Source organism: Danio rerio, chromosome 11 (genome assembly GCF_052040795.2).
Source record: "Danio rerio strain M-AB ecotype USA chromosome 11, GRCz13ab, whole genome shotgun sequence".
NCBI classification, from domain to species: Eukaryota; Metazoa; Chordata; class Actinopteri; order Cypriniformes; family Danionidae; genus Danio; species Danio rerio.
In genome coordinates, this window is record NC_141031.1 from 4,511,690 (window position 1) to 4,537,500 (window position 25,811).

The 25,811-nt window shown below is 38.3% G+C and overlaps 1 protein-coding gene and 1 long non-coding RNA gene across 8 annotated transcripts in view; one reads left to right on the forward strand and one right to left on the reverse strand.

The window, feature by feature from the left end:
* Window positions 1–25,811, reverse strand: part of LOC137490698 (bis(5'-adenosyl)-triphosphatase-like) — a 746,092-nt gene that overhangs the window by 135,561 nt on the left and 584,720 nt on the right. Inside the window, exon 6 of one of the 7 annotated variants that reach the window (XR_015502294.1) lies at window positions 9,452–12,506. The exons of 5 other annotated variants lie outside the window; for them this stretch is intronic. The gene's annotated coding sequence lies outside the window, so the exon portion shown is untranslated. Of the gene's footprint in view, window positions 1–9,451; window positions 12,507–25,811 lie in introns of those variants that run through there. One more of the 7 variants, XR_015502300.1, reaches the window with a different exon arrangement.
* LOC147841640 (uncharacterized) overlaps window positions 24,116–25,811 on the forward strand; it is a 3,914-nt gene continuing 2,218 nt past the window's right edge. The window contains exons 1-2 of the long non-coding RNA XR_015502327.1: window positions 24,116–24,300; window positions 24,348–25,811. The exon at window positions 24,348–25,811 is cut by the window's right edge and continues 772 nt beyond it. This is a non-coding gene — a long non-coding RNA (uncharacterized LOC147841640). The remainder of the gene's footprint in view (window positions 24,301–24,347) is intronic.

Here is a 25,811-nt window from a genome sequence, read left to right on the forward strand (position 1 = left end):
AAACTGAGACTGGCTCAGTCTGAAGCACTGGTGTAAGCTTCCAACATCTAGGTACAGTTTCAGGAGAAGTTGATGATTTCACAGAGCTTAGTGCGCCTCAGAAAGGATCTAGTGGACTCAGACACGGCGCCAAACGAATCTACGCTGTTTTTCAGCCTTCTGAAAGCACATAAAGCACAGCTACACTCTTAATGAAATCCATGTTAGTCTTTTAGCCATGAAACTAGAGTCACCAGGCAGACAAAAGCCCCACCCATCACACGAATCTGCCAGAATTGTAAAGTAAATTTGACGCGCTAATGAAGTAAACTCAAAATGTTCAAACATGAATACCGCAATTTATTTGCGCATTCCATGTCTGGTGTGAACACAGCATAAGACTGCTGTTATGTTTCAAAATATTCTCCTCTTTGTTCAATACCATGCTTGGAAAGCATGCAGGGAACTACACTTCCATTACTAGACATTCATTATTAAAATTTACTTAAAGTAACTAGGTTTGTAACAGTTCACTACCGGAAGGGCATCCGCTGCATTAAACATATGCCAGAATAGTTAGTTGGTTCAATCCACTCTGGCAACCCTGATAAATAATGGACTAAACTGAAGAAAAATAAATGAACTCTTTCCACTCATTTCATTTATTACATCAAATAAATGTGTAAAAATAAAATATTTTACTTGGGAAATTCTAGTTATCCTTGACATTTAAAAATGATGACAGATTTTACCACACCGCACAAAGTCATTTTGTTTTTCAGTGTAGCTGGCTACATGTTCAGGCGTATCTCAGCATAGATCAGAACAAGCACTTGAAATGGGAACCGCACAACATATGAACACCTGACTCCAAGCAGCCTTGTGGTCGAAATCAATTCTGGCATGTATGACAGAGATAAAGTCTCTGTAGAAAAGTGAGGAGATACAAATGACAAGTGACGAGCAAGCTTCTGTCTGGACATGACAGATGACTTAACGGCAAGAGACCTCCCTGACAGCTTCTCTCAAACACGTCAAAGACGGAAAGCCACCCGGGAATAAGACCGGCTGCAGCCACGGATAGATTGAGTTGGCCTCTGACATTAAAGACAGCAGACATGTACTAAAAAGGAATTAGGGAACAAAGAAAGAGTGTAAAGAAAGCTCACTTAAATAATCTTAAAAAAAAAGAAAATAAATAAATAAGCGTCACACTTCAATCATCAATGGCTTCCCTTGGCAATATGTTAAGCAGGGAATTGTGTTTGAAAAGTAAACTGTAATTTGACTGTTCCTACGGGCATTAAATGATGCAAAAGGATGTGTAAACCGCAGATAGACTCTAAATCAATAGTGTAATGTTATCAATGAAGCCTTTAAAAGTTAGATTTACTGTGTACTATTAGATTCAACTGTGTACTTCACTCTGATTTTAATATGGCTTGAATTCACTAACTTCTTTTATTTCACTTCTTTAAATTGACTATTTAGTGGACTAATGTAGGGAATAGTTAATGAGGGTATATAGGGTGATATCAGATACAGCCTTTATGTCTAGTTTCTTTATTTACTGGCATTAAATAACTTTTAATTTTAGTTCCTTTTTATTTGTTCCTGTTTATTTCCATTGTTTTTAACTTTGTTCACCTGTGCCTTGTTTGGTTTCCTTCTGTCTTGTGTTTAGGTTAGTTACATTCATTGATGCTAACAAATGCCCATGTGCCAGCATTGCAGCAGACTTAAGCTGCAGTCAGATTAGAGTTTGAGCATGGGAAAGTTATACGGTGCTGCGAAAGGGGCCGGGATTAAACAAGATGATTAGACATTTAAAAAAGCGAGCAAGTGCTTCATATGTAAAATTTCTGTTCAGAGAGGTCATGTTTTGATCCTCGATTGGACTCACAGGTCAGAGTTCACCAAGCTTCAACTTTGCAACCCTGTAAACTGCGAAACTTGACGCATGAACTTGCGTTTACGGTCTGATGCATTTGCATGCGTACGAATGAAAGTCTATGGGGAGAAAAGTGCAGTGTGACCACAGCTTTAAAACTCTAACGGGCGATATAGCTGCTTCTCACTCAGGGCTGTTTATGCTAATGAGGGAGAGATCAGCACTAATGTGTGGGGCTTTCCCCCTCTGATGACACGTACAAAGGGAGAATGTTAGTCAAAGTGTTTCTGCAGACAGTGTTTCTTTTATGAAGTGTGATTGTAAAAAATACAATAAATATTTTTTATTATTAGAGGCTGGCTTTATTCATTCACTGATGTCACACAACTGTGTTTAAACCCCTAATAAAATATATATTTTTGCATAATAGTTCTGATTTAATGTTTCGCTGTAATAGTTATACTGAGTTGTAACCAATTTCTATAGGGATGCACGATATATCAGCGGCCATATCATTATCGGCCGATAAATGCTATTTTTAAGATTATCGTTATCGATCTGATGTCTAAATTCAGACTTGTCTAGTGCACTATAATGGAGCTCTCCTCACATTGTTTATTCCTTCAAAGTCCATCCTTCTTCATGTGGTATTGCTGTGCGTTAATAACTCAGTAAGTAACCGTGTTCATTATAGATATGTTTGATTGAGTGCCATTATGTATTTTGCTTTAAATCGCCTTAGGAAAAAAAAATTAGATGTGTAAACATAACAGCAACGATGCACATGTGCTAAACAACTTGTTGGGTTGTTTGTAATCTAATATGATTATTTGTTTTTTATCAACGCATTGCTTGCCATGTGTTGTTGATGTAAGATTGTATTCAGTTTGATCGGAATATTCATGTTGATTTTAACGAGCGGGCGTGAGGACTGTCATCGCACACACACACACACACACTTACTGATCTGACAGCCTTCACAGCAGCACAGGGGAGAGGTGTGCCAGTCACTGAATCCAGCATAGGGGCTCTCAACTCGCCACACATTCTGTCTTTATATTATGCTCTGTGTTTGTCATACAGTCATCTTTGCTCAATGCTCAGGTGTTGTATCAAAATAGCCGAGGAAAAATCCAACGCAATCTCACAGCAATTCATAACTTTTTAATTTAGTGGCTAATTCGTACGATCTAATTTATACAATTTAGTACGATTTTTTCATCACCCAATGGAGGTTGGGGTTAGCGGTGGAGTTGGGTGCCACGCCTCCTTTTTAAAATCGTACATTCTCTACATATCGTACAGAATTCGTACGATTTAGCCACTAAACTGACAAAACGTAAAATACTTATTTTTTCCTTGTGAGATCAGGCTGGTAAATCTGACAAATCTTCGCCCGCAGTTGTGTGAAACTCACAGCGGTTTATCATAAACTTTTAATCGATCATTTTTTTCAGCAATTGACAGCAAGAACGAATGTAGAAGTGTGGTCTGATTGACAAGCAGCAGCTACATGTGTTCAAAAGAATCTAAAACGCCAAATACGATGAATCTATGCTGCATTTTCTAAAGTAATACAATCTGTATCTAGCTTTTCGTTTGTACGGTGGCTCTTAACGGCCAAAACACCTCTAAAAATGCCTTTTTGGACAATACATTGTATATATGCACATTACTGTAACATGTTTTATTTGAGAACATTTCAGCTGGTTTTAGTCCTTAGCTCTTTCATTTTCATTTTATTTAAAATATATTTAACTTGCTTGTTTTTTTTATTAGAATATGCAAAAAGATACATAAACTGGGATCATACAAATACAGAGAAACATTACAATGTTTTATGTAAAAATACAAAAAACCACAACAAAACAACAACAAAAAAACAAAAACAAAAAAAAACAAGAACAATATAGTCAGGTACTGTTAGGTGTGTGTGCATGTGTGTGTGTGTGTGTGTGTGTGTGTGTGTGTGTGTGTGTGTGTGTGTGTGTGTGTGTGTGTGTGTGTGTGTGTGTGTGTCCATGTAAAGGTAACTTGGGGGACAGGTCAGAGTACATACATAAGGAACAGTATCAGTCAATAAATGAAGCAAGTATCGCAGATATAAGTAAAACAGATAGAAAGAAACCAGTCAGAGGTAGGGAGTAACAACAATGCTTAGTACTGTATGATAGTAATAATGACAGTAAAAAGAAAGGAAGGACAACAGTAATAATAACTGACAATGATAAACAATCACACGTACTACACCAACTATTACTACAGAAAGTTACTTGTATTACAACTTCTACTGCTGCTACTACAGTCACAACCACGACTATTACTACTATAATGAACAATGACTACCACTACTGATACTATTTAACTTGCTTGTTGATTAAATCCCATTTTGTTATTTAACCTATTATTTTTATGCAAAAGTCAAGTTGCCTGTTAATTGCCTATGAAGAAAAGGAAATTATTTTTGGCATGCTGATTAATGCGAAATCATGAATATAGGTCTATTTAATCACCAATTTTGAAATTGGAGCTTTCTTGCTTTGAGTATAGACTATTTAGGACATGAGAGCAGTTCAATCTTTTATGAATTTTGCTGTATAAAAATCTAATATTTTGAAATATTTATAATTATCGGCCTAAACATATCGGCCTTCAAGTCTGAAGAGTTATCGGTTATCAATATCGGCCAAAAAAATCCATATCGGTGCATCCCTAATTTTCTAAAAGCAATAAGATAATACAGATATTACTTTAAGAGCGGAAAGGCCTCAGTACCCTAAGATCGGTGGTTTAAAGCACTGTTGAGTTTAGGTTCAGCCAGGTCACAATCAAAACAATAAATGTTTCTCTATACTTTTATCAATCTGTTTCAAACTCTGCTCTATATTTCATTTGGGCCTTTATGACTGACACACAGTAACTGTGATGGGCAAATACCAACACCCAGCAATAAGAGTGCCATCAGTTTTGCTCATTTTATTTGGTACTTTTTCAAAGCTTAAAAGGATTAAACTTTCAGCCCCTGGAATAGAGTGTGTGCACAGCGTTGTAAAGTGGCAATCTGTCTGAAGTAGTTTACTGGTGCATCTCCATGTGCTGCTTTCTATTCTGCTTGATAGAGTCTGGCTGAACACAACAATCCAGCCCAAACTCTGAAAGGGTGATTATCTTTAATGGCTGTATAAAGACAACAGCAAAACGACTGTCCAGCTCAAAAGGCTATCAGGGTCCAGCAATGGTTTTGCCCAGAATGCAAAGTTCACATTTGGAATCTTCAAATCTTAATTCATTACCATGTGCCTGTCAACATCACAGATTTAGTGTTTTTTATCAGTAAATTACTGGCTAACTTATCATAAATGCACTATTGGTGAAGGGGCTCTTGGCGCTCACCATAAAAAAAAAAGAAAGTTTTTAAATGTATTTTGCATCAAATGCAGATGTTGAGAGTATTGGTCTCCCCAGAGGTCAGGCGAGGCCAGACAATTTGTATGCAAATGCATAAAGCTGCAGCAGCTGAGAGCTTCAACATCAACATCTAGAGATGATGCTGTTGCTCATGCATAGAGTTAAACATACAATAATTATGTAAACCACTTTTTCAGCGTGCAAAAGAAAAAATATACTTTATAATTCAATTTTTTGATCATGCTGAAAAATAACCATCTGAAAAATGTCCTTTTTGAAAGTTCTTACAACTTTTTTCAGTAATGCATCACCACATTCCTATTTGGTATTTGATTCTGATATTGTTATTGCATTTATTAAAGGTCTTCGCACACTGAAGTCTGAAATATTTGTATGCGTACACGTCAGGGTTGCATGGTTTACCAGTACTATGGTAGTATTGTGATACTATGGCACCAAAATACTGGCAGTGCCACTGTACAGTAGTTTGTGAACGACAGTATCGTCATTAACAGTCTATCTGCTATACATAACAACCCAGGCTCATTCTGAAAACGTAGTCCTGTGGAAATTTCTCGAGACCACGAATATGTCCCGGTAAGTATGTATTTTTGCATTTTTGCTGTGTGCGCATTTTCGTATCTTAAATGTTTCTTGCGAGTGCCGTTCGCACCTGGCTGTTCTCACGTAAACCCACTGCTGTCGACCAACTGAATGATTGACTGGGCGACCGGCCAATCGACTGACCCACCCTCCTCCTTCCCTAAACCCAACCAATTTTACCGAGTGACCCGCCGACGCACTTACTTCCCTAAACCCAAAAGCCATCCAGAAAAAGAAAAGCCCTCGTCTGATTTTTACCACGTTTTCACATTTTACCCCATTCTCACCCTGTTATTCACTCTTTGTCTTACATGATTTCTGGAACCGCTCTTCTCCGGACTCGAACCCAGTCGTCGTTGTCGTGGTCAACACCTCTCTGCGTCTAAAGTCCGCCGACGTACACGAAAAGCTAACAGGACAAACTGGTTGCGACGGTAAAGCCCTCCAAACGTAGGTAAGCGGTCAACCGGTAAGCGCCAAAAGGAACAGCGTCAAACCACCCCTTAGCATATGCTTAAAAAATTAAATGCAGCCATACGCACCTCCGGATACATAATTTGCGGTCTCCAGAAATGTCTGTGGGACTACGGTTTCAGAATGAGCCTGGGTTGATACATAATGTTGCATGTGGAAATTCACTGAAATGCTCACACGCTTGTGCAACAATAGACTGTGGTGTGCTTTAAGATTGCAAAACTGTTTAGGATTCAAACCTTTATGGTAGCCTATTGCACATTTTCTGACGCTTTAGTTTGAACGCAAATCTGAATCAGTTCATTTCTGTTCCTGTCAATATGATTTAGTAACAACAACAACCACAATCTCTTGAAAAGAACAACTCACTAAGTCAAATTTTGAATTCTGACAAAAAAAAAAAAGCAATAGATGAAAACCTAAAAGAGCAAAAGGAAACATGTAACGAATTTGGTTTGGTATGATTTGTATGTTTATTTGAATGTATTTTTTGTTGCTCCGCTTTCTACACATGACAAACCAAAAGAACTAATGCATTTTAGGTGATGTTGCAAGTGATGTGCAAATACTTTTTTCAATAACAAGGGAATTATAAATTCAATTCAAGTAGGCCTAACATAACATATAAAATATATTAATTCTGACAATTTTCTTTATTTCATAGATTTAAGTTATGAATTACAGTATAGCAATAGTAGTTGGTATTACAATACTTCAGCTGGTATAGTATCGTAATGTGAATTAACGGTGATAACTTTAGTAAACGTACACAAACCTTGCACTCTGAATCCAATGCATATTAATTAATCTAGGGCTGGGTGATATTGCCAAAATGTTATGTTTAATGGCATTCGATATTGATAATGATTGAACATTTTTTAACAATACATTTACCAATATTAGGATTTTTTACTGAGGCAAACATTACTAAGGCAGATTGTTTTAATAGTCAAAAACAAAATTATTTAAACAACATCTGATCTCTTTATAATAAAATAAACAAAAGTGTAAAAGAGATTCTTAAACTTGATAATTAATTTGTTACAAAGTGTGTAAAAAAAGGTAAAGCGTAAATACTGAACAATCAAAGCAAACTTTAAGGTGGGGATAAATAACGTTACAGTAAACCTCAACCTCTGTCAACAAAGCAAATTGTGATAATCAAATCTGAGCTTTTAGGTAAAGGAACCAACCATCATTATTCAAAGACACACTGCGACATTACAAATTGTGAAGTTGCATGGCTACATTACCACTATGCTAAGCAATCTTTCAGATGGGGTGCAAGTGTTGCTGGGATGCACAAGAAAAGAAACCAAAAAGCCACTCTGGTGACATCCTTGCATCCTTTTTTACCTGCAATCTCCTCACTGACTAAGTTTACATGGACATCAGTAATCGAATTATTTGATTTAATCTAATTGAGAGAATAATAAGACTAAGGTGTTTACATGAGGGGCTTTTTGAGTGTTCCTTTCATGATCCCATTTTACATGTTATAGCACATAATTTGATTAACGTCATTGCATCACCGAGCCATCCGCATTTCCTGCGGAGTTTCATGCAATTTCGGGTGTTTCATTTTTAATTAGTCGACTTTAACTGCAGTTTGGCACTTTCATTCACGAACATTTCATGCACGCCCTCTGTGACAAACGAGATATTGGATGCAACTATGGACTGCTGGAAGAGTGTTGTTTTAGTGGAAGTTCATACCGCATGCTGAATGGAAAAAAAACCTCCGCATTTCACAAAGCAGGTGTCTGTGGTCTGCACTGACTGGGTAGGGGCAAAGAGTGTCAAACAGCCGTGTGTGTGTGTTTGTGTGGACTATCCAGTTACAAAATGTGGTGAAAAGTCCAACATGACGGTAATAATTCGATTAAGGTGTTTACATGCCTGTACTGCACTTCAATAATGCGACTAAAATTGGCATCCTCCACATGTCCTAATACGATTTCTCTTTAGTACGATTATGACCTTAATCTGATTAAATTCATCAAAGATTGCTGTGTACATGGTGGACTCTTAATCAGAGAATTGTCTTACTCGCATTTAAACCGAATTATTGGTGTCCATGTAAACGAATTTAATGCTGATATACGGCATATGAAGTCACAAGCTCGTGCTCCCCTGGCGTCTCTTTTAACTAGGTGACGATCAACCGTTTTCTTCGAGGATGACAACGGCCAAAGGTTTCTGCAGCTCAAGCTTATGGGAAAAAGTAAAAACCGCTGCAGTTATTACTGAAATTTGTATATTCCATACAAAGTGTGAAGCAGATTGGTTAGTTCCACTAGATTAGCAATGGTAGAAAAGACAATTTAAAATGACCAAATCATTGATCACTCTACTTCTCAGATCCAGAAAGTGGGGTAATTTAATCTTGGACTAGGGCCAGGGCACCAGGTGGTTTTGTGTAAAGAGGCCTTCAATGTTTGTGCAAAAAGTGTAATAATCTCTCTGTGTCAGCTGCCATTTTGATTCCAAGAGCAGCAAATAGACGAATGCAGTCCAGCTTAATAGGCATAATGCTCCGCCGCTTTGCAAATTCATGAAACTCAATCCCAGAAAAAAAATGCAATAGACTCTTGGGACACTGCTGGAAAAGAGGCACATTTTTTCTTTTTATTGCTGTTGCGCTCAGCGCAAAGATGGAGGTCAATGGAAGTGAATATAGCAGATTCACTTTGCATGCTGATTTAGGTGGCTCCCCTGCCGCGGGGCCTTAACGGTGCCTTCCCCATAAAAGATTTCAATTTGCGGAGAGAGAGAGACGCCGGGGGCCTAAAATAATCACGCTTGTTCCGAAGCCCTTAAGCTCATGTTATGACGAAGGCAAACTGTCAGCTGCTAAATAGAAAAACATTATAGTCTTTCTTTTCGGAAAATGCACTTGTCATTTCATATAGGGGACACGCGTATCTCCCAGCCGGTCACAAAACACTGTCTGTCACTTTCGCTTTGCTAGCACATATCTCTTAAAGTATAGAGAAATAAGGCGCTATATTGGCTGCTATTCGGGTCATGGCTCGATGCCGGCAGGAATTCTGTTCAACCCCTCCAACCTCGACTTTTTTTCTTCTTCTTCTTCTTCTGTGGGAGCATGGAGGTTTGAGCACAATCCATGATTACAAGGATTAGATTGGTTTAAAACCAAGGGTGCCCAAACACTTTACTTTGAAGGGCAACATTCATGCAATTTCGAATTTCACTGGAAGGCGAGAGGACGGAGGGCTTTGAAAAAAGACCTGGCATACAAACAGGGGGGGCGCTGGCAGGGGGCGAGGAGAGACCTGGTACGAACGGCAGAGTGATTTCACTGTGAGCACAGCCAACTCAACTGTGAATAATGTCATTTGGAAGTCCGGGGTGACGCAGTGTTCTGGAGAGCTGCCGAGAGCCCTGCTCTGAGAGCCCCAGATGAACTTTCCAAAACTCACTGAAGTCAACGATGCATTGCAGCCGTTAATTAAAGGAAAGCACACACTTCTAATTAGTCTAATTCTGGGTACTAATTTGAGGGGTCATTAAGGCGCAGGAAACTAATCTCTATCAAAAACCGGCAAAGCCGTTTAGAGCTTAGACTGGTTACGCGCTAGAGCTGAATGCTTATAAGGGCGCTGAGCCGACTAAAGGGCTGGATTACCAGTCTGACAGATAGTGATACAGCAACCTGGTGACTCCGGCAGGCACAGATGAGCATTGGGCACAGGCTGCAATGCATTTATATGCCCACGTCTTACACAAGCTTTTCTGAGAACCACATTTAAGTGGTTAGAATATGGTTAGACTCGCTCAGGTTTCACCAGAAGCTGTTTTTTTTTTTTTTTTTTTAGTGACACACTTCTGTGCGCTGAAAAAAAAAGATTCATTGGATTTCCTTTTTTAAGGGACAGTTGAAGTCAGAATTATTAGCCCCTCTGAATAAGCCCCCCCTGTTTATTTTTTCCCCCAATTTCTCTTTAACGGAGAGAATGTTTCTTCAACAAATTTCTAAACATAATGGTTTTAATAACTCATTTCTAATAAGTGGTTTATTTTATCTTTGCCATGATGACAGTAAATAATATTTGACTAGATATTTTTCAAGACACTTCTATACAGCTTAAAGTGACATTTAAAGGCTTAACTAGGTTAATTAGGTAAGTTATTGTATAATGATGGTTTGTTCTCTAGACTATTGAAAAAATAAAGCCTAAAGGGGCTAATAATTTTGTCCTTAAAATGGTTTAAAAAAAATGTAAAACTGCTTTTATTCTTGCCGAAATAAAACAAATAATACTTTCTCCAGAAGAAAAAATATTTTCAGACATACTGTGAAAATTTCCTTGCTCTGTTAAACATAATTAGGGAAATATTTACAAAAGAAAATAAAAAAAATCAAAGGGGGGCTAATAACTCTGACTTCAACTGTAAGTGGTTGCAAAACTTTATATCAACACAGTGTCATTCTGAAAACATAGCCCTATATGCATTTTTTGAGATTGTAAATTATGTAGCCAGAGGCATGCATGGATGCATTTTGTCTTTAAAACGAACGCTATGGGGCAATATGATGCCATTCCTTCTTGTACTACCAGCTGACCGCTTACCTCCGTGTGGACAACTTTTCCCACTATAACCAGTTTTTCCAGTGGCTCACCATATACGTCGGTAGACTTGTGACAGGGAGCAAGTTCACTGGGTTTGAAGAACGGTTCCAGAAATCAGGTAAGACAAAAACAAAAGCCAAACATGAAATAGAAAAATAGATAACTGGGTGAAAATGTGGTAAAAACCAGATGTTCGCAAGAGCTTTTTTTCTGCATTGCTTTTGAAAACACTGTCGGTTGGGTCTAGAGAAGAGGGTGGGCACTGGTCAATCGGTGCTTTTGAAAACACTATCAGTTGGGTTTAGGGAAGGAGGAAGGGTGGGTCAGTAGATCAGTCAGTCAGTCGACAGCAGCCTCTGGTGGATTTACGTCAAAAGAGAAGACGTTAATGGCACTCGCAAATGACAGCGCCCTCTAGGGGGAATCGTGAGTACAAAAACTGAAAAAAACATACCTCCTGGGATGTATTTGATGCTCTCCAGAAATGTATATAGGGGTACATAATCAGAATGAGCCTGTGTTGATTTATACGAGGTGAATTTAAACTAACAAATTAAGTTGAACATTACTCAATTTATTTTGTTTGTTTAAAGTCAGCTCATATAAATTGCTTGCAACAATTTTTGCAAAGAATATATCTTTGATTTCAGTGTAGACCCATAATCCCGACTCAAACCCTGTCGTCATTGTCAACTACACTTTACATCACAAGTCTGCTGTTGTACGGGGCAAACCACTGGACAAACTGGTAACAGCAGCAAAGCCGTCCATACAGAGGTAAGCTGTCATCTAGTAATCACGAGAAGAAATGGCATTATACCACTTCGTAGCATTCGTTTTAAAGACAAAATGCAGCCATACGTACCCCTGGCTACATAATTTGTGATCTCCAGACATTTATATAGGGCTATGTTTTCAGAATGAGTCTGTTTTGGTACTTTCACTCAAGCATTTGATTTGTGTACTTTCTCCACCACTGACTCACCCATAGTGACGTTTCTGTTTGCATTGTCATGCTGCAATTTATTCCTGCAAACAGAAATCAGAATGAATCTATTATATTGTCTTGTAGGTTTGATCTCCAAACCATTAGCTCCAGCTACATTCCCCTCTTAAGATCTGCTTCCCCAGCTGCCATAGTGCATCAGGGACCACATGGCACTCAGAAAAATCCTCAATGGAGCAAAGACAAGAGCCAAACCAAAACACGTCTGGTATTCAGAAGGGCAAAACCTCCATCAGAATGAGTGTCCAGCCATTGGTCGCGCCTCAAGCCCATCTCTCCACTGCAGGGCCCTTTATAATCATTGTCATTAGCGGAGCTCACCTGTTATGTTCCCCATGCCAACCTTGATTAAGACCCAGCGAGTGGCTGAAAGCGCATGTATGTGCCAGGATGTAGGGGCTATTCATAACAAATGGGGAGACTTGGACAGAGTCGAGGCCATCCAGCAACTCTAACAGACGGGAAGAGAGGAATCGGCCTTGTGTTCTGTAGAGCAAGAGTTGGGGATGATCCATCGTGTCCAGATGAGCCAATGGAGCGTGGAACCACGCTGAAAATGGACAGAATTGAATGTTTTTAGGAAGGTAATGAGTACCTGCAGCTGCTGGCATAATTGTGAATAATTCAAATCATTAGATAAATTTGCATGCTGTTTTAGTTTGAAGTCATGGTGTGCTGCAAGTAAGTATCCATAGCTTTGAATTCAAAGCCTGCATTAAGTCTGCAGTAGGTAAGTTTGACACCCAGTGGTTGAACTAGGTATTGCAAGCCTGGTTCAAAACACATGCAAGCGCAGGTTGCCAGATTGATTACATCAACAAAAGTGTAACTAGCTGATTTAAGTCATGTTTTAAATAAAAGCAATGGCAATAGAAGGAATATTTTCCAGTTTAAAGGTAGTTTTTGTTCTAACCAACACCAAATGGCTTTTATTTCTCACAGGTGAAACCAGATAAACTGACGATGATCACCTTATGTACATCACATGTGCTTTATTCAGTGTTTAATACTAATAATGCGAGTTTGAATGGCATTGTACGTGATATTTATTGTCATACTACTAAAAGCAGCAGCAGATAGTTCACCTCAGATCTTGAAAATTGAACTTTGTGACTCAGTGCAAGCCAACACATATCAGTGATTCTGCATGTACATTTAATAATGTTAAAGAGGTTTAATATGTATTTTTTTTAGATTATAAACCTTACTATTTGGTTGGAGTGCAGTGAGTGCACAATTCTGTGCATCAGAATGGCTGTTTTTTTTTCTTGTTTTGTTTAGTGCAAACATCCAAATTGCAAAAATAACAGCACTGTCAAATAATATTAGGGTATCGCGGGGCACAAAGTAACGCTGGGTAAAATGTAACACAGAGTTTTAAGGTATTTGCTTAGGATTAACCATGGCATGCTTCCAAGGTTTTTACAACAGTGTCGTTTTTTATCATTTATTGGCAAAAAATCTATCAGAATATTGTGAGTAGCATAAGATCTACTTTAAATGGCCTTCAGTAGAGAAAGTTGATCAACAATGGCAGGGTTTTGTGTGAGGAAGAAACTTTTTCTTTGCAGATTTCACTCTCGTTCAAGTTGGTAGCAAACTTATATATTGAAGTTGAATGTGCCTTCAGTATGACATTTGCATGCTGTTTTAGTTTGAAGGCATGGTGTACTGCAAGTACGTATCCATAGCTTTGAATTCAAAGCCTGCATTAAGCCTGCAGTAGGTAAGTTTGACACCCAGTGGTTGAACTAGGTATTGCAAGCCTGGTTCAAAACACACGCAAGCGCAGGTTGCCAGATTGATTACATCAACTAAAGTGTGCCTAACTAGCTGATTTAAGTCATGTTTTAAATAAAAGCAATGGCAATAGAAGGAATATTTTCCAGTTTAAAGGTAGTTTTTTTTCTAACCAACACCAAATGGCTTTTATTTCTCACAGGTGAAACCAGATAAACTGACAATGATCACCTTATGTACATCCCATGTGCTTTATTCAGTGTTTAATACTAATAATGTGAGTTTGAATGGCATTGTATGTGACATTTATTGTCATAATACCAAAAGCAGCAGCAGATAGTTCACCTCAGATCTTGAAAATAAACCGTTTGAAATTGAACTTTGTGACTCAGTGCAAGCCAACACATATCAGTGATTCTGCATGTACATTTAATAATGTTAAAGAGGTTTATTATGTATTTTTCTTGTTTTGTTTTGTGCAAACATCCAAATTGCAAAAAAAAACAGCACTGTCAAATAATATTAGGGGAGCGCGGGGCACAAAGTAACGCTGGGTAAAATGTAACACAGAGTTTTAAGGTATTTGCTTAGGGTTAACCATGGCATGCTTCCAAGGTTTTCACAACAGTGTTGTTTTTCATCATTTATTGGCAAAAAATCTATCAGAATATTGTGAGTAGCATAAGATCTACTTTAAATGGCCTTCAGTAGAGAAAGTTGATCAACAATGGCAGGGTTTTGTGTGAGGAAGAGACTTTTTCTTTGCAGATTTCACTCTCGTTCAAGTTGGTAGCAAACTTATATATTGAAGTTGAATGTGCCTTCAGTATGACATTTGCATGCTGTTTTAGTTTGAAGGCATGGTGTACTGCAAGTAAGTATCCATAGCTTTGAATTCAAAGCCTGCATTAAGCCTGCAGTAGGTAAGTTTGACACCCAGTGGTTGAACTAGGTATTGCAAGCCTGGTTCAAAACACACGCAAGCGCAGGTTGCCAGATTGATTACATCAACTAAAGTGTGCCTAACTAGCTGATTTAAGTCATGTTTTAAATAAAAGCAATGGCAATAGAAGGAATATTTTCCAGTTTAATGGTAGTTTTTTTTCTAACCAACACCAAATGGCTTTTATTTCTCACAGGTGAAACCAGATAAACTGACGATGATCACCTTATGTACATCACATGTGCTTTATTCAGTGTTTAATACTAATAATGCGAGTTTGAATGGCATTGTATGTGACATTTATTGTCATACTACCAAAAGCAGCAGCAGATAGTTCACCTCAGATCTTGAAAATAAACCGTTTGAAATTGAACTTTGTGACTCAGTGCAAGCCAACACATATCAGTGATTCTGCATGTACATTTAATAATGTTAAAGAGGTTTAATATGTATTTGTTTAATTATAAACCTTACCATTTGATTGGAGTGCAGTGAGTGCACTATTATGTGCATCAGAATGGCTGTTTTTTTTTTTCTTGTTTTGTTTAGTGCAAACATCCAAATTGCAAAAAAAACAGCACTGTCAAATAATATTAGGGTATCGCGGGGCACAAAGTAACGCTGGGTAAAATGTAACACAGAGTTTTAAGGTATTTGCTTAGGATTAACCATGGCATGCTTCCAAGGTTTTCACAACAGTGTTGTTTTTCATCATTTATTGGCAAAAAATCTATCAGAATATTGTGAGTAGCATAAGATCTACTTTAAATGGCCTTCAGTAGAGAAAGTTGATCAACAATGGCAGGGTTTTGTGTGAGGAAGAAACTTTTTCTTTGCAGATTTCACTCTCGTTCAAGTTGGTAGCAAACTTATATATTGAAGTTGAATGTGCCTTCAGTATGACATTTGCATGCTGTTTTAGTTTGAAGGCATGGTGTACTGCAAGTAAGTATCCATAGCTTTGAATTCAAAGCCTGCATTAAGCCTGCAGTAGGTAAGTTTGACACCCAGTGGTTGAACTAGGTATTGCAAGCCTGGTTCAAAACACACGCAAGCGCAGGTTGCCAGATTGATTACATCAACTAAAGTGTGCCTAACTAGCTGATTTAAGTCATGTTTTAAATAAAAGCAATGGCAATAGAAGGAATATTTTCCAGTTTAAAGGTAGTTTTTTTTCTAACCAACACCAAATGGCTTTTATTTCTCACAGGTGAAACCAGATAAACTGACAATGATCACCTTATGTACATCCCATGTGCTTTATTCAGTGTTTAATACTAATAATGTGAGTTTGAATGGCATTGTATGTGACATTTATTGTCATAATACCAAAAGCAGCAGCAGATAGTTCACCTCAGATCTTGAAAATAAACCGTTTGAAATTGAACTTTGTGACTCAGTGCAAGCCAACACATATCAGTGATTCAGCATGTACATTTAATAATGTTAAAGAGGTTTAATATGTATTTTTCTTGTTTTGTTTAGTGCAAACATCCAAATTGCAAAAAAACAGCACTGTCAAATAATATTAGGGGATCGCGGGGCACAAAGTAACGCTGGGTAAAATGTAACACAGAGTTTTAGGGTATTTGCTTAGGGTTAACCATGGCATGCTTCCAAGGTTTTCACAACAGTGTTGTTTTTCATCATTTATTGGCAAAAAATCTATCAGAATATTGTGAGTAGCATAAGATCTACTTTAAATGGCCTTCAGTAGAGAAAGTTGATCAACAATGGCAGGGTTTTGTGTGAGGAAGAAACTTTTTCTTTGCAGATTTCACTCTCGTTCAAGTTGGTAGCAAACTTATATATTGAAGTTGAATGTGCCTTCAGTATGAATGCATTCATTTTATACACCACAAATGAATGACAATGGATGTTTTTTGTTTTTCTTTGCCCATGAAATTTCATAAAAGCTTAGAAAGAACTCCTACTAAAGCCATTCAAATAACAGACAGTACACAAAGTTTTAATATTATTATTTTGTATATATTTTTAGTAATTGTTAAGCTACAGTTATAACCATCAGAGGTGAAGGTAACCGGCATTGTTTAATATTGTGATCCGACTTGAACATGACCAAAATCGAGATGTGAAACTGAACACCATTATTCTTTATCATCCTCTGGTGATGCTTCAATAGAAGCTCTGCAGTAAATATAAAAAAAAAAGTTACAGATTTGAAAAACAAAATGGCATGAAATAAAGGACAATAAATACAAAAAAAAAAAATAAAAGGTATTGTAGATGTGTCAGTGCTACTGTTTTGGTACTCTTTCAAGGTATAATTACATTATGATTTGCATAAGAGCTACCCAATGTTGCCTAGAAGTCTCTAATATTGTTACAAGCTGTTTTTCACACAACTGTCTGGAATACTCGATTCGTATTGGTCAGTTGTGACATTCCAATGTCAAGCTATGTTATTTACAGAAAACAACCTCTAAATATAAAAAAAAATAATAGTCAAAGCTGCAAAGCTGACAAAAAATAAAACGGTTGGATGGAGCATACACTAGCCTGAACAATATTCAGTCACAAGATGGCGACAAACAGTCAAAAACGCAAAGCTTATAGTAAAGAAAACAGCTGATGGAGTATACACTAACCTGCGCATTTTTTGGTCACAGGTTGGCACCAACCAATCAATAACGCAAAGCTGACAAAAATGAAAACAGTTGGATGGAGCATACACTAACCTGCACAATGTTTAATCACAAGGTGATGCCACAATCAAAAATGCAAAACTGACAGAAACAAAAACAGTTGGACGGAGCATACACTAACTCATGCAATATTTAGTCACAAGATGCACACACAGTCAAAAAAATAAAAATAAAAAACCTAGCTGATAGAAATGCAAACAGTTGGATGGAGCATACACTAACCTGCACATTATTCAGTCACAAGATGGTGCCAAACAGTTAAAAACGCAAAGCTGACCGAAAACTGTCAGGTTTTATTCTGCAATAACACCCTTTTGGACCTACTTTATCCCTAACGTTCTCTCCACCACACTGACAAACAACATCCTTTCTCAGTATTTTGAATAGAACATACTGTATCTTAAGCAAAGTACTGTTTTTCAACAGCATTGCAGTTTCAGCATCTACCAGCAGGGGCTAAGCTAACTTTGACCTCTCTGAACAGAAACAAGCCAGAACAGTCTGTCACCTTATTCCTTTCTAGTATGATAAAGTAATTAGGGAAAAAGAGAAAACAGGGGCCTTTTACTCTGCATGGTGACAGAAGGACCATCACCATGATAATGAGTTTTTGCATTATTAGGCAGTAATGAATGGGACACACTGATTCGCCTCTATGTTAGCCTCAGGCAAAACAGCTGGATCTGTCAGTCACACCGATGGGGAGTCAATCGAGGCTTGCAACCTCTAACATTCCTTCTTTTTTTTTTTTTTTTGGTGATGAAGGCTTTGAGAGCATCTCTAAAAAAACTACTCGCTTAATTCAATCAAATCTAGAGGCTAAGTCCACAAGCAAATAAATAAACAAGTATAAAATGTAGAATTGTCTCTTACACCGCAAAAAGTACTAAGATTGTTTTAGATTTGAGTCCAAATATCTAAAAATTCTTAAATTAAGAAGCATTCTCTAGACCAGGGAACTCAACTGGTTTGGCCATGGGACCCACATTTTTACATGGTCATCAAGCTGTGACCCAAATTTTTGGGAACTATAATACAGTTTTGGGAATTATACTTCATTTGTATTTATTTGTTAACATACACAAGTAGTGATAGATAAATCATAAGAAATTCACCCAGACTTACAAATAAACACTATTTTATTGCTGTCATTTAACAAAATGGATCAAATAATAGAAATATTACAAAGTAAAAATGACAAATACTGTTAATAATGAACTGTTAAAAAAACATGTTTTCTGGTTTCTAAATGTTGTTTTATTTAGAAGGTTTCATGCTCTCTTTAGAGAGCGCCTCACTACATATGACACTAAGGCTTTAAGTCTTTTTTGTCGTCAATATATATATATATATATATATATATATATATATATATATATATATATATATCCATACTTTACATGTTTGGGCTCCTACTTGGGCTTCGACATATTTGTTGCTATAATTAAATTAAATTTCAGATGTCAAACAGTAGGGTTGTCGCGCACGCATTTTAAAATAAAAGTCTAGTATAAGCAAAATAAGTAAAAAATTTAACTTTTGTTGTTTTTTTTACCACACAGTTGACCCACCAGTTGAGAAACACTGCTCTAGACAAGTAAAGACATAATATGTTAACATTAAGTGAGTTTTTCCTTAAAACAAGCTAAAAAATCTGCAAATGGCCTGAGCAAAATAATTTTACCAAAATGAATAACAAAATAATTTAGCTTACCTCATTGGCAGATTATTTAGCTTGTTTTAAGGAAAAACTCAATTAATGTTGGCATATTATTGCTTAAAACAAAACTATACTTACCATCCACTTTATTCGGTACAACTGCAGCTTAACGCAAATTTCTAATCAGCCAATCACATGGCAGCAACTGAATTTAGGCATGTCGACATGGTCAAGGTGATCTGCTGCAGTTAAAACCGAGCATCAGAATGGGGAAGAAAGGTAATTTAAGCGACTTTGAGCGTGGCATCGTTGTTGGTGCCAGTCAGGCTGGTCTGAGTATTTCAGAAACTGCTAATCTACTGGGATTTTCACGCACAGCCATCTCTAGAGTTTACAGAGAATGGTCAGAGTAAGAGAAAATATCCAGTGAGCGGCAGTTCTGTGGGCACAAATGCATAACACGTCCAACCTTGAGGCGGATGGGCTACAGCAGCAGAAGACCACACTGGGTGCCACTCCTGTCAGCTAAGAACAGGAAACCGAGGCTACAATTCTCACAGGCTCACCAAAATTTGACAATAGTAGATTGGAATCTCTGAGGAATATTTCCAGTACCTTGTTGAATCTATGCCCTAAAGGATTAAGGCAGTTCTAAAGCCAAAAGGGGGTCCAACCCGGTACTAGTAAGGTGTACTGGATAAATTGGTTGATGAGTGTATATTTTTAGTTTTTTCTTGACATAGGACTTTTTAGATATTTGGACTAGACAGGACAAAAATTATAAGCAAATAAAGTGTTTTTTTGCAGTTTACAGCCTGGAGAATAAAACTTTAAATCATATACACATTTTGCCAATTCTTTTACACCACAACGTTTTTGGAGGAATGAAAATTCATACTTTTAAAAAACTGAAAGTGCAAGTTTATTGTTCTTGCCTCTCTGTTATTTTCACAAAATTGCTTTAGAGCTTACAATGTAGTTTTACCTATTCAGTTCATCGATATGCTAGAATACTTGACAACCAAAATAACAATGGTAGGGTATTGTGGGCATGATGCGTAATTTCTACACACAACATCCCCAGATTCTAGCCTGACATACGTAAAACAGCAATTTTGATAGTTTCAGAAGATCTGTGTGAAAGAAGAATGGTTTGAAAATGCTGTTTGTACGAGAAACAATTCAGAAATGGAAAAGAAAAATGTTTTGCCCTTGCGCATTGTGTAAGTGTACCCTGCTTGAATATTTCCACTTATTGGTTACATTACATGCAACTGCCGCCTGTCCTGTTTTAGCATCATGTTTTTTTTTTTTGTTTTTTTTTTTCAAATAGGCACAGTATGAGCATTACGCCGTGGCAACTTCCAATAATCAATAATTGGCCCAAAGAACTAATTCAGGGGAGCTCTCAAGACCTATACATGAGCTCAGACTCCCCTTTGTCCCGATGAAACAGGAGAGAGCCCTGGGCTCAAGGATCTTCTGAGCTCAGGCCTCTCTCCAGGGACAGCCTGCCAAACATGCCTTGTTATCAATCATAAGCTAAGTGTGAACTCTTCAATACTAATTTCGTGATTAGTGAGGCAAGTATAAAACTCTGCGTACCCGGTACAATGTCCATGACATCATTTACTTCAGCATTCTTTAAATGTAAAATCTTTCTATTTTTATCAATGTTTAGTGACTAAAATATCATTTTAATAAATGTATCTGTTTAATAAATCAGTTTTGTTTTAATGCACCAAAAAATAATAAAAAATCACCTAAATCCACTAAGAAATGGATAAAAATATTCATTTTCAAAATGAGGTGTCCTCCTTTAAGCTGAGCACTATATATGAAATTAGTCCGCAGTGAGAAAACAGTTCAGAAAGCATCTTCACCTGATCATAATGATGCAGAAATGTTTGCAAAAGCTCTGCGATTCATCAGAATAATGTCAAAAGATGAGGTTTTCAAATGTCACTGCTATAATATTTTGACAATAGAGTATATTTAAGTCTGTAGACTACATAAACCTGTGCAAGATTATAATTTGAAGGAAACTCTTGTATTTGTATGACACGCTGACTCTTTCTGCATTCTCCTGAAAATTCCTTTCATTGCTCTACAGGGCGTGCATAACCATTAAATCTTTTTAATTTTCCTAGCAAAAAAAAACTCCCAAGTCCTTCACATAAAATTCTGTATACAGGCTCTCATAGACAACCTTTACAAGCTGATCACACATCAGCAATAAAAAGCAGCTAATACATAAATATTTTTACACATAGCTACCATAAATCAGGTGACTTTTTATAGCGCTGATTAACATAATTTCAAAGGGTGATGTTTGTGCTTAGTGGCTTTCACAGCAACAAATCACAGCAGCATTTAGTGCCTGGTTAAACGGAATTAATGGCAGACTCAGATAATGCAGGTTTTTCTACTGCGTCCAATGTCGGAATGTAAAATATGCAGCGCTTAATTTGTGCCGGAACAAGCCGCAGCTCATTTTATCAATCTTCTTCCTTACAAGCACATCCCCCTTCCTCTCTCCACTTTCTTCCGCGACTCCCCAATACTGACACCCACCCCCAGCTCTTCACTTTCGTCCACGAAACCCCCCCTTGCTCTTCACTTTCGCTATTGACACCTCCCCAACCCCGCTCTTCACTTTTGTCCGAGCATGCTGAATCCTTAACCCTGATCTATTTCGGGACCTCGCAATTTACAAATTAAAGCACTGACAATATGCAACACTTTTTTTCCAACACACCAATTTCAACCTCCATTTTTTTTATTTTGCACATTTTTTTATCTTAATTGCATCAGCCTCCTGATTAACATTTGAAAACGTCCCCCTATTTACATTTCTGGAGATTGCGAAAGCATTTTATCTTTAAAATTAACACTACGGGGCGGTATGATGCCGTTCCTTCTCTAGATTGCAGCTGACCACTTACCGTACGGACAGCTTTTCCATTGTTATCAGATTGTCCAGTGGCTCGCAGTGTACCCAGAGAGGAGTTGACAGCAATTACTGGGGTTGAGTCTGGCAAAGAACAATTCCAGAAAGCAGGTAAGACAAAAACAAAAGCCAAAAAATAAAATTAACAAGTAAATAACAGAGTGAGAATGTGATAAAATCGGAAAACTTGGTCAAAATTGCGGATCGCGTTTGAAAGCACTGTCAGGTGGGTTTAGGGAAGTGGGTGGGCGCTGGTCAATCGGTGCTTTTGAAAACATTATCGGTTGGGTTTAGGGAAGGGGGGAGGGGTTTATCGGACGGTAGGTCGGTCAATCCGATGAAAGCAGCCTCTGGTGGATTTACATGTGAAAAGCAGGCATGAATGGCACTTGTGAGAGAAATTTGAGATTCATTCAGTCGACTCTGAGTCGACTATTTCCATAAAGAATCAATAGTTTCCATAAAGAATCAATAGTTTTAAACTATTAAAGACGCACTTTTAGATTTAAACTTCAGCTGGATGTTTTCATTCGCTTGGTGCTGTGTTACACATTGCTCATTTTCAAAAACCCATAATAGGGGCTCTTTTAAGTTACCTTATCATTTTTTACAAATGTAAGTGTATTTACGTAAAACAATTAAGTTGTCCAAAAAAAAAAAAAAAAAGCCTTCGAAAATTGTTGTTTCAATGCTCTGAATTATTGTAAATGTCCTCATCTTGCGTCATTCAAAGACATCAATCACTCTTTCTCTCAGCTTTCGCTCTCTCGCTTCCTCTGAACGACTGGCAGACATCAGAACAGAAGAGACTAATGACTGAGAGAACCGGAGGGTGGAGACACAGCTGAAGGGGACAGGAGATGGATGGAGAGGTGTCAGATTTGGCGAGGAAGGTGCAGCTGCGGTCCTCCTCTTTTCCCAGCTGCTTGGCATCGTGGGGTGAGGCTTAGTTGACCCCCGAAATATCGCCCATCTGACACCCTGACCTAAATCTGTCCAGACTAACTTTATCTCCACAAGGTACTAGTCGGTTTTGACATGCAGTGAGACCCAGCTCAGCAGTTGGGACTCTGATATGACTGATAATATGACACTTGTCCATTGTTTTGAGAGATGCATCCGTTACGCTGACAGTAGTTAAAACTGTAGGTGTATAATAAAGCAACTGGCAAACTACACTATAAAAAATGCTGGGTTCCACAAAATAATTTCATGTTGTCCCAACACAAATCGATTAAGTATACTTAATTGTTTTTACAAATTCAAGTGAATTAAACTTAAAACAAGTCATCCATTATTCACGTTTTAGAATAATTTATTTTTGGAAGGGCATCAGGGCTGGAAGGGCATCAGCTGCATAAAACAAATGCCGGAATAGTCGGTAGTTCATTCCGCTGTGGTGACCTCTGTATTATATAGACTGAGCCAAAGAAAAAATGAACAAATGAATGCCGAAAAGAGAAAAGTGTCTTTAACCTCCATTGTTTGTTTTGCACATTTTGGAGTGTTATTGCGTCAGCCTCCTGATTCAAGTGGATGACTATTTTATAGTCAGAAATTGTGTTCAAACTGCATTAATTATTTTTGTCAATTAAATTTATTAATTTAAGGTTAAATAAATATAGCAGCTTAGATGTTGGATTCTACGTTGTAAAAAGTGCTGGGTTCCACACAATCAATTTGTGTCAGGACAATTAACATGAAGGAATTCATCTCATTTTCATCTGCTTTTCCGGGGCCGGGTGACAGGGGCAGCAGTCTTAGGAGAGAACCTGAGACTTTCCTCTCTCCAGACACTTCCTCCAGCTCCTCCGGGGTAATCCAGAGGCATTCCTAGGCCAGCAGAAAGACATAGTCCCTCCAGCGTGTCCTGGGTCTTCCCTGAGGCCTCCTCCTGGTGGGACATGCCTGGATAGGCGTCAAGGAGGCATCCGAAACAGATGCCTGAGCCACCTCAGCTGACTTTTCTTGAGGTAGAGGAGCAGCGGCTCTACTTCGAGTTCCTCCCGGGTAAAATAGCTCCTCCCTCTATCTATAAGGGTGCACCCTGCCACCAGGTGAAGGAAACTCATTTCTGCTGCTTGTATTTGAGATCTTGTCCCTACGGTCATGAACCAGACCTCATGGCCATAGGTGCTAGTAGGATCGTAGATTGACCGGTAAATCAAGAGCTTTGCCTTTCAGCTCAGCTTCTTCTTTACCTTAACGGACCGATACATCGAATGCATTACTGATGCATCCGCCTGTCTATCACACATTACACTCTTTCTCCATGAACCACCACCTTATCGTAATGGAGGGGTTTGAGTGCCTGAGTGATCATAACAGCTATGTTTTCGGGAGCTATTGCCTCTGGTAGGGTCTCCCAAGGCAAAAAGTTCTTAGGTGACAGGTCAGACTAAGTGCAGTTCAAAAACCCCTCATGAGTACAGCAACAGCAAGGACTTTGCTGGTATAGCGCAGCCGGGGCGCCACCCTGGAGCCAGGCCTGGGTTTGGAGTTTGTATGCGAGTGCCTGGTGGAGGGGTTTTATCCCATGGAGTCTAGCCAAGCTCAACCTGAAGGAGGGACGTGGGATCATCCTACTGCAGGCCCACCACCCTCAAGAGGAGCCGAAAGGGGCTGGTGCATCATGGAATGGGTGGTGGTTGATGGTTAGGACCAGGAAAACCCGATCGTCAGGCACAAAAAAAAGTTAACTTATTTGTTTTTACCAATTTAAGTGGATTGAACATAAAATAATTAAGTAAAAAAAAATCAAGAGTTGTGTTGTTTCAGCTCATTTTTAATGAGTAGTCTGAATCATTTTAAGAGTATTTACTGATAATTATTCATTCGTTTTCTTGTCAGCTTAGTCCCTTTATTAATCCGGGGTCGCCACAGCGGAATGAAGCGCCAACTTATCCAGCAAGTTTTTACGCAGCGGATGCCCTTTCAGCCGCAACCCATCTCTGGGAAACATCCACACACACATACTACGGACAATTTAGCCTACCCAATTCACCTGTACCGCATGTCTTTGGACTGTGGGGGAAACCGGAGCACCCGGAGGAAACCCAAGCACAGGCAGAGAGAACATGCAAACTCCACACAGAAACACCAACTGAGCCGAGGTTCGAACCAGCGACCTTCTTGCTGTGAGGCGACAGCACAACCTACTGCGCCACTGCCTCGCCCCACTGATAATTATTTTCTAATTAAATCAACCAGTAAACTTTATAATATTAATTGATGCTTTCATTTTAAGCCAGACATGTTGCATTACTTATTCCTGAGGGTATTTGCTATTTACAGCAAATGTATACTATGAAACATATTTATTAACTCAATGAGATGAATCAGGCAGAAATGGAATGGTGAATTTTTAATAGGATGTGATCCCAAATCTCCACTTCAAACATAAGTTCGAGGCCTGTCTCTAAGGGTTGCCTAACATATGATAGAGATGATTTGCAAAAGGTGGTGGTGGTGTTGGGGGTAGGGGGGATTAATAAGTTCTGTTTACTGGCTGAACGTCACATTCAGATTCTAATTTCAACCTGAGTATCTGCCCTCTAAATATATTTTCAAGTGACAGCTCAATATGTCTTCATGCTTTATCACTCACCAGAGAAGCTGTCAGCAAAACCCTCTCTAAGCTTTATTTTGGCAGCATTTGAGGAGTTCAGCTTGAAAACCCCCTTCAGGTCTTCAGTTTTTTTGGCTGCCTTAATGAAGGCAATTTGCCAGATGTTTCTTCCTGTCATTAAAGGTGAGGGCTCATTTACTCTTCATGATGCACTGAGAAATCAGATTCACTATAAATGTAATGTCTCAGTTCGCTTTCACTTTAATGGTCAGACTCCAGTAAGAGGTCAGGAATTGGCTGTGTATTGTGGTAGCCACTAATCTGGTGT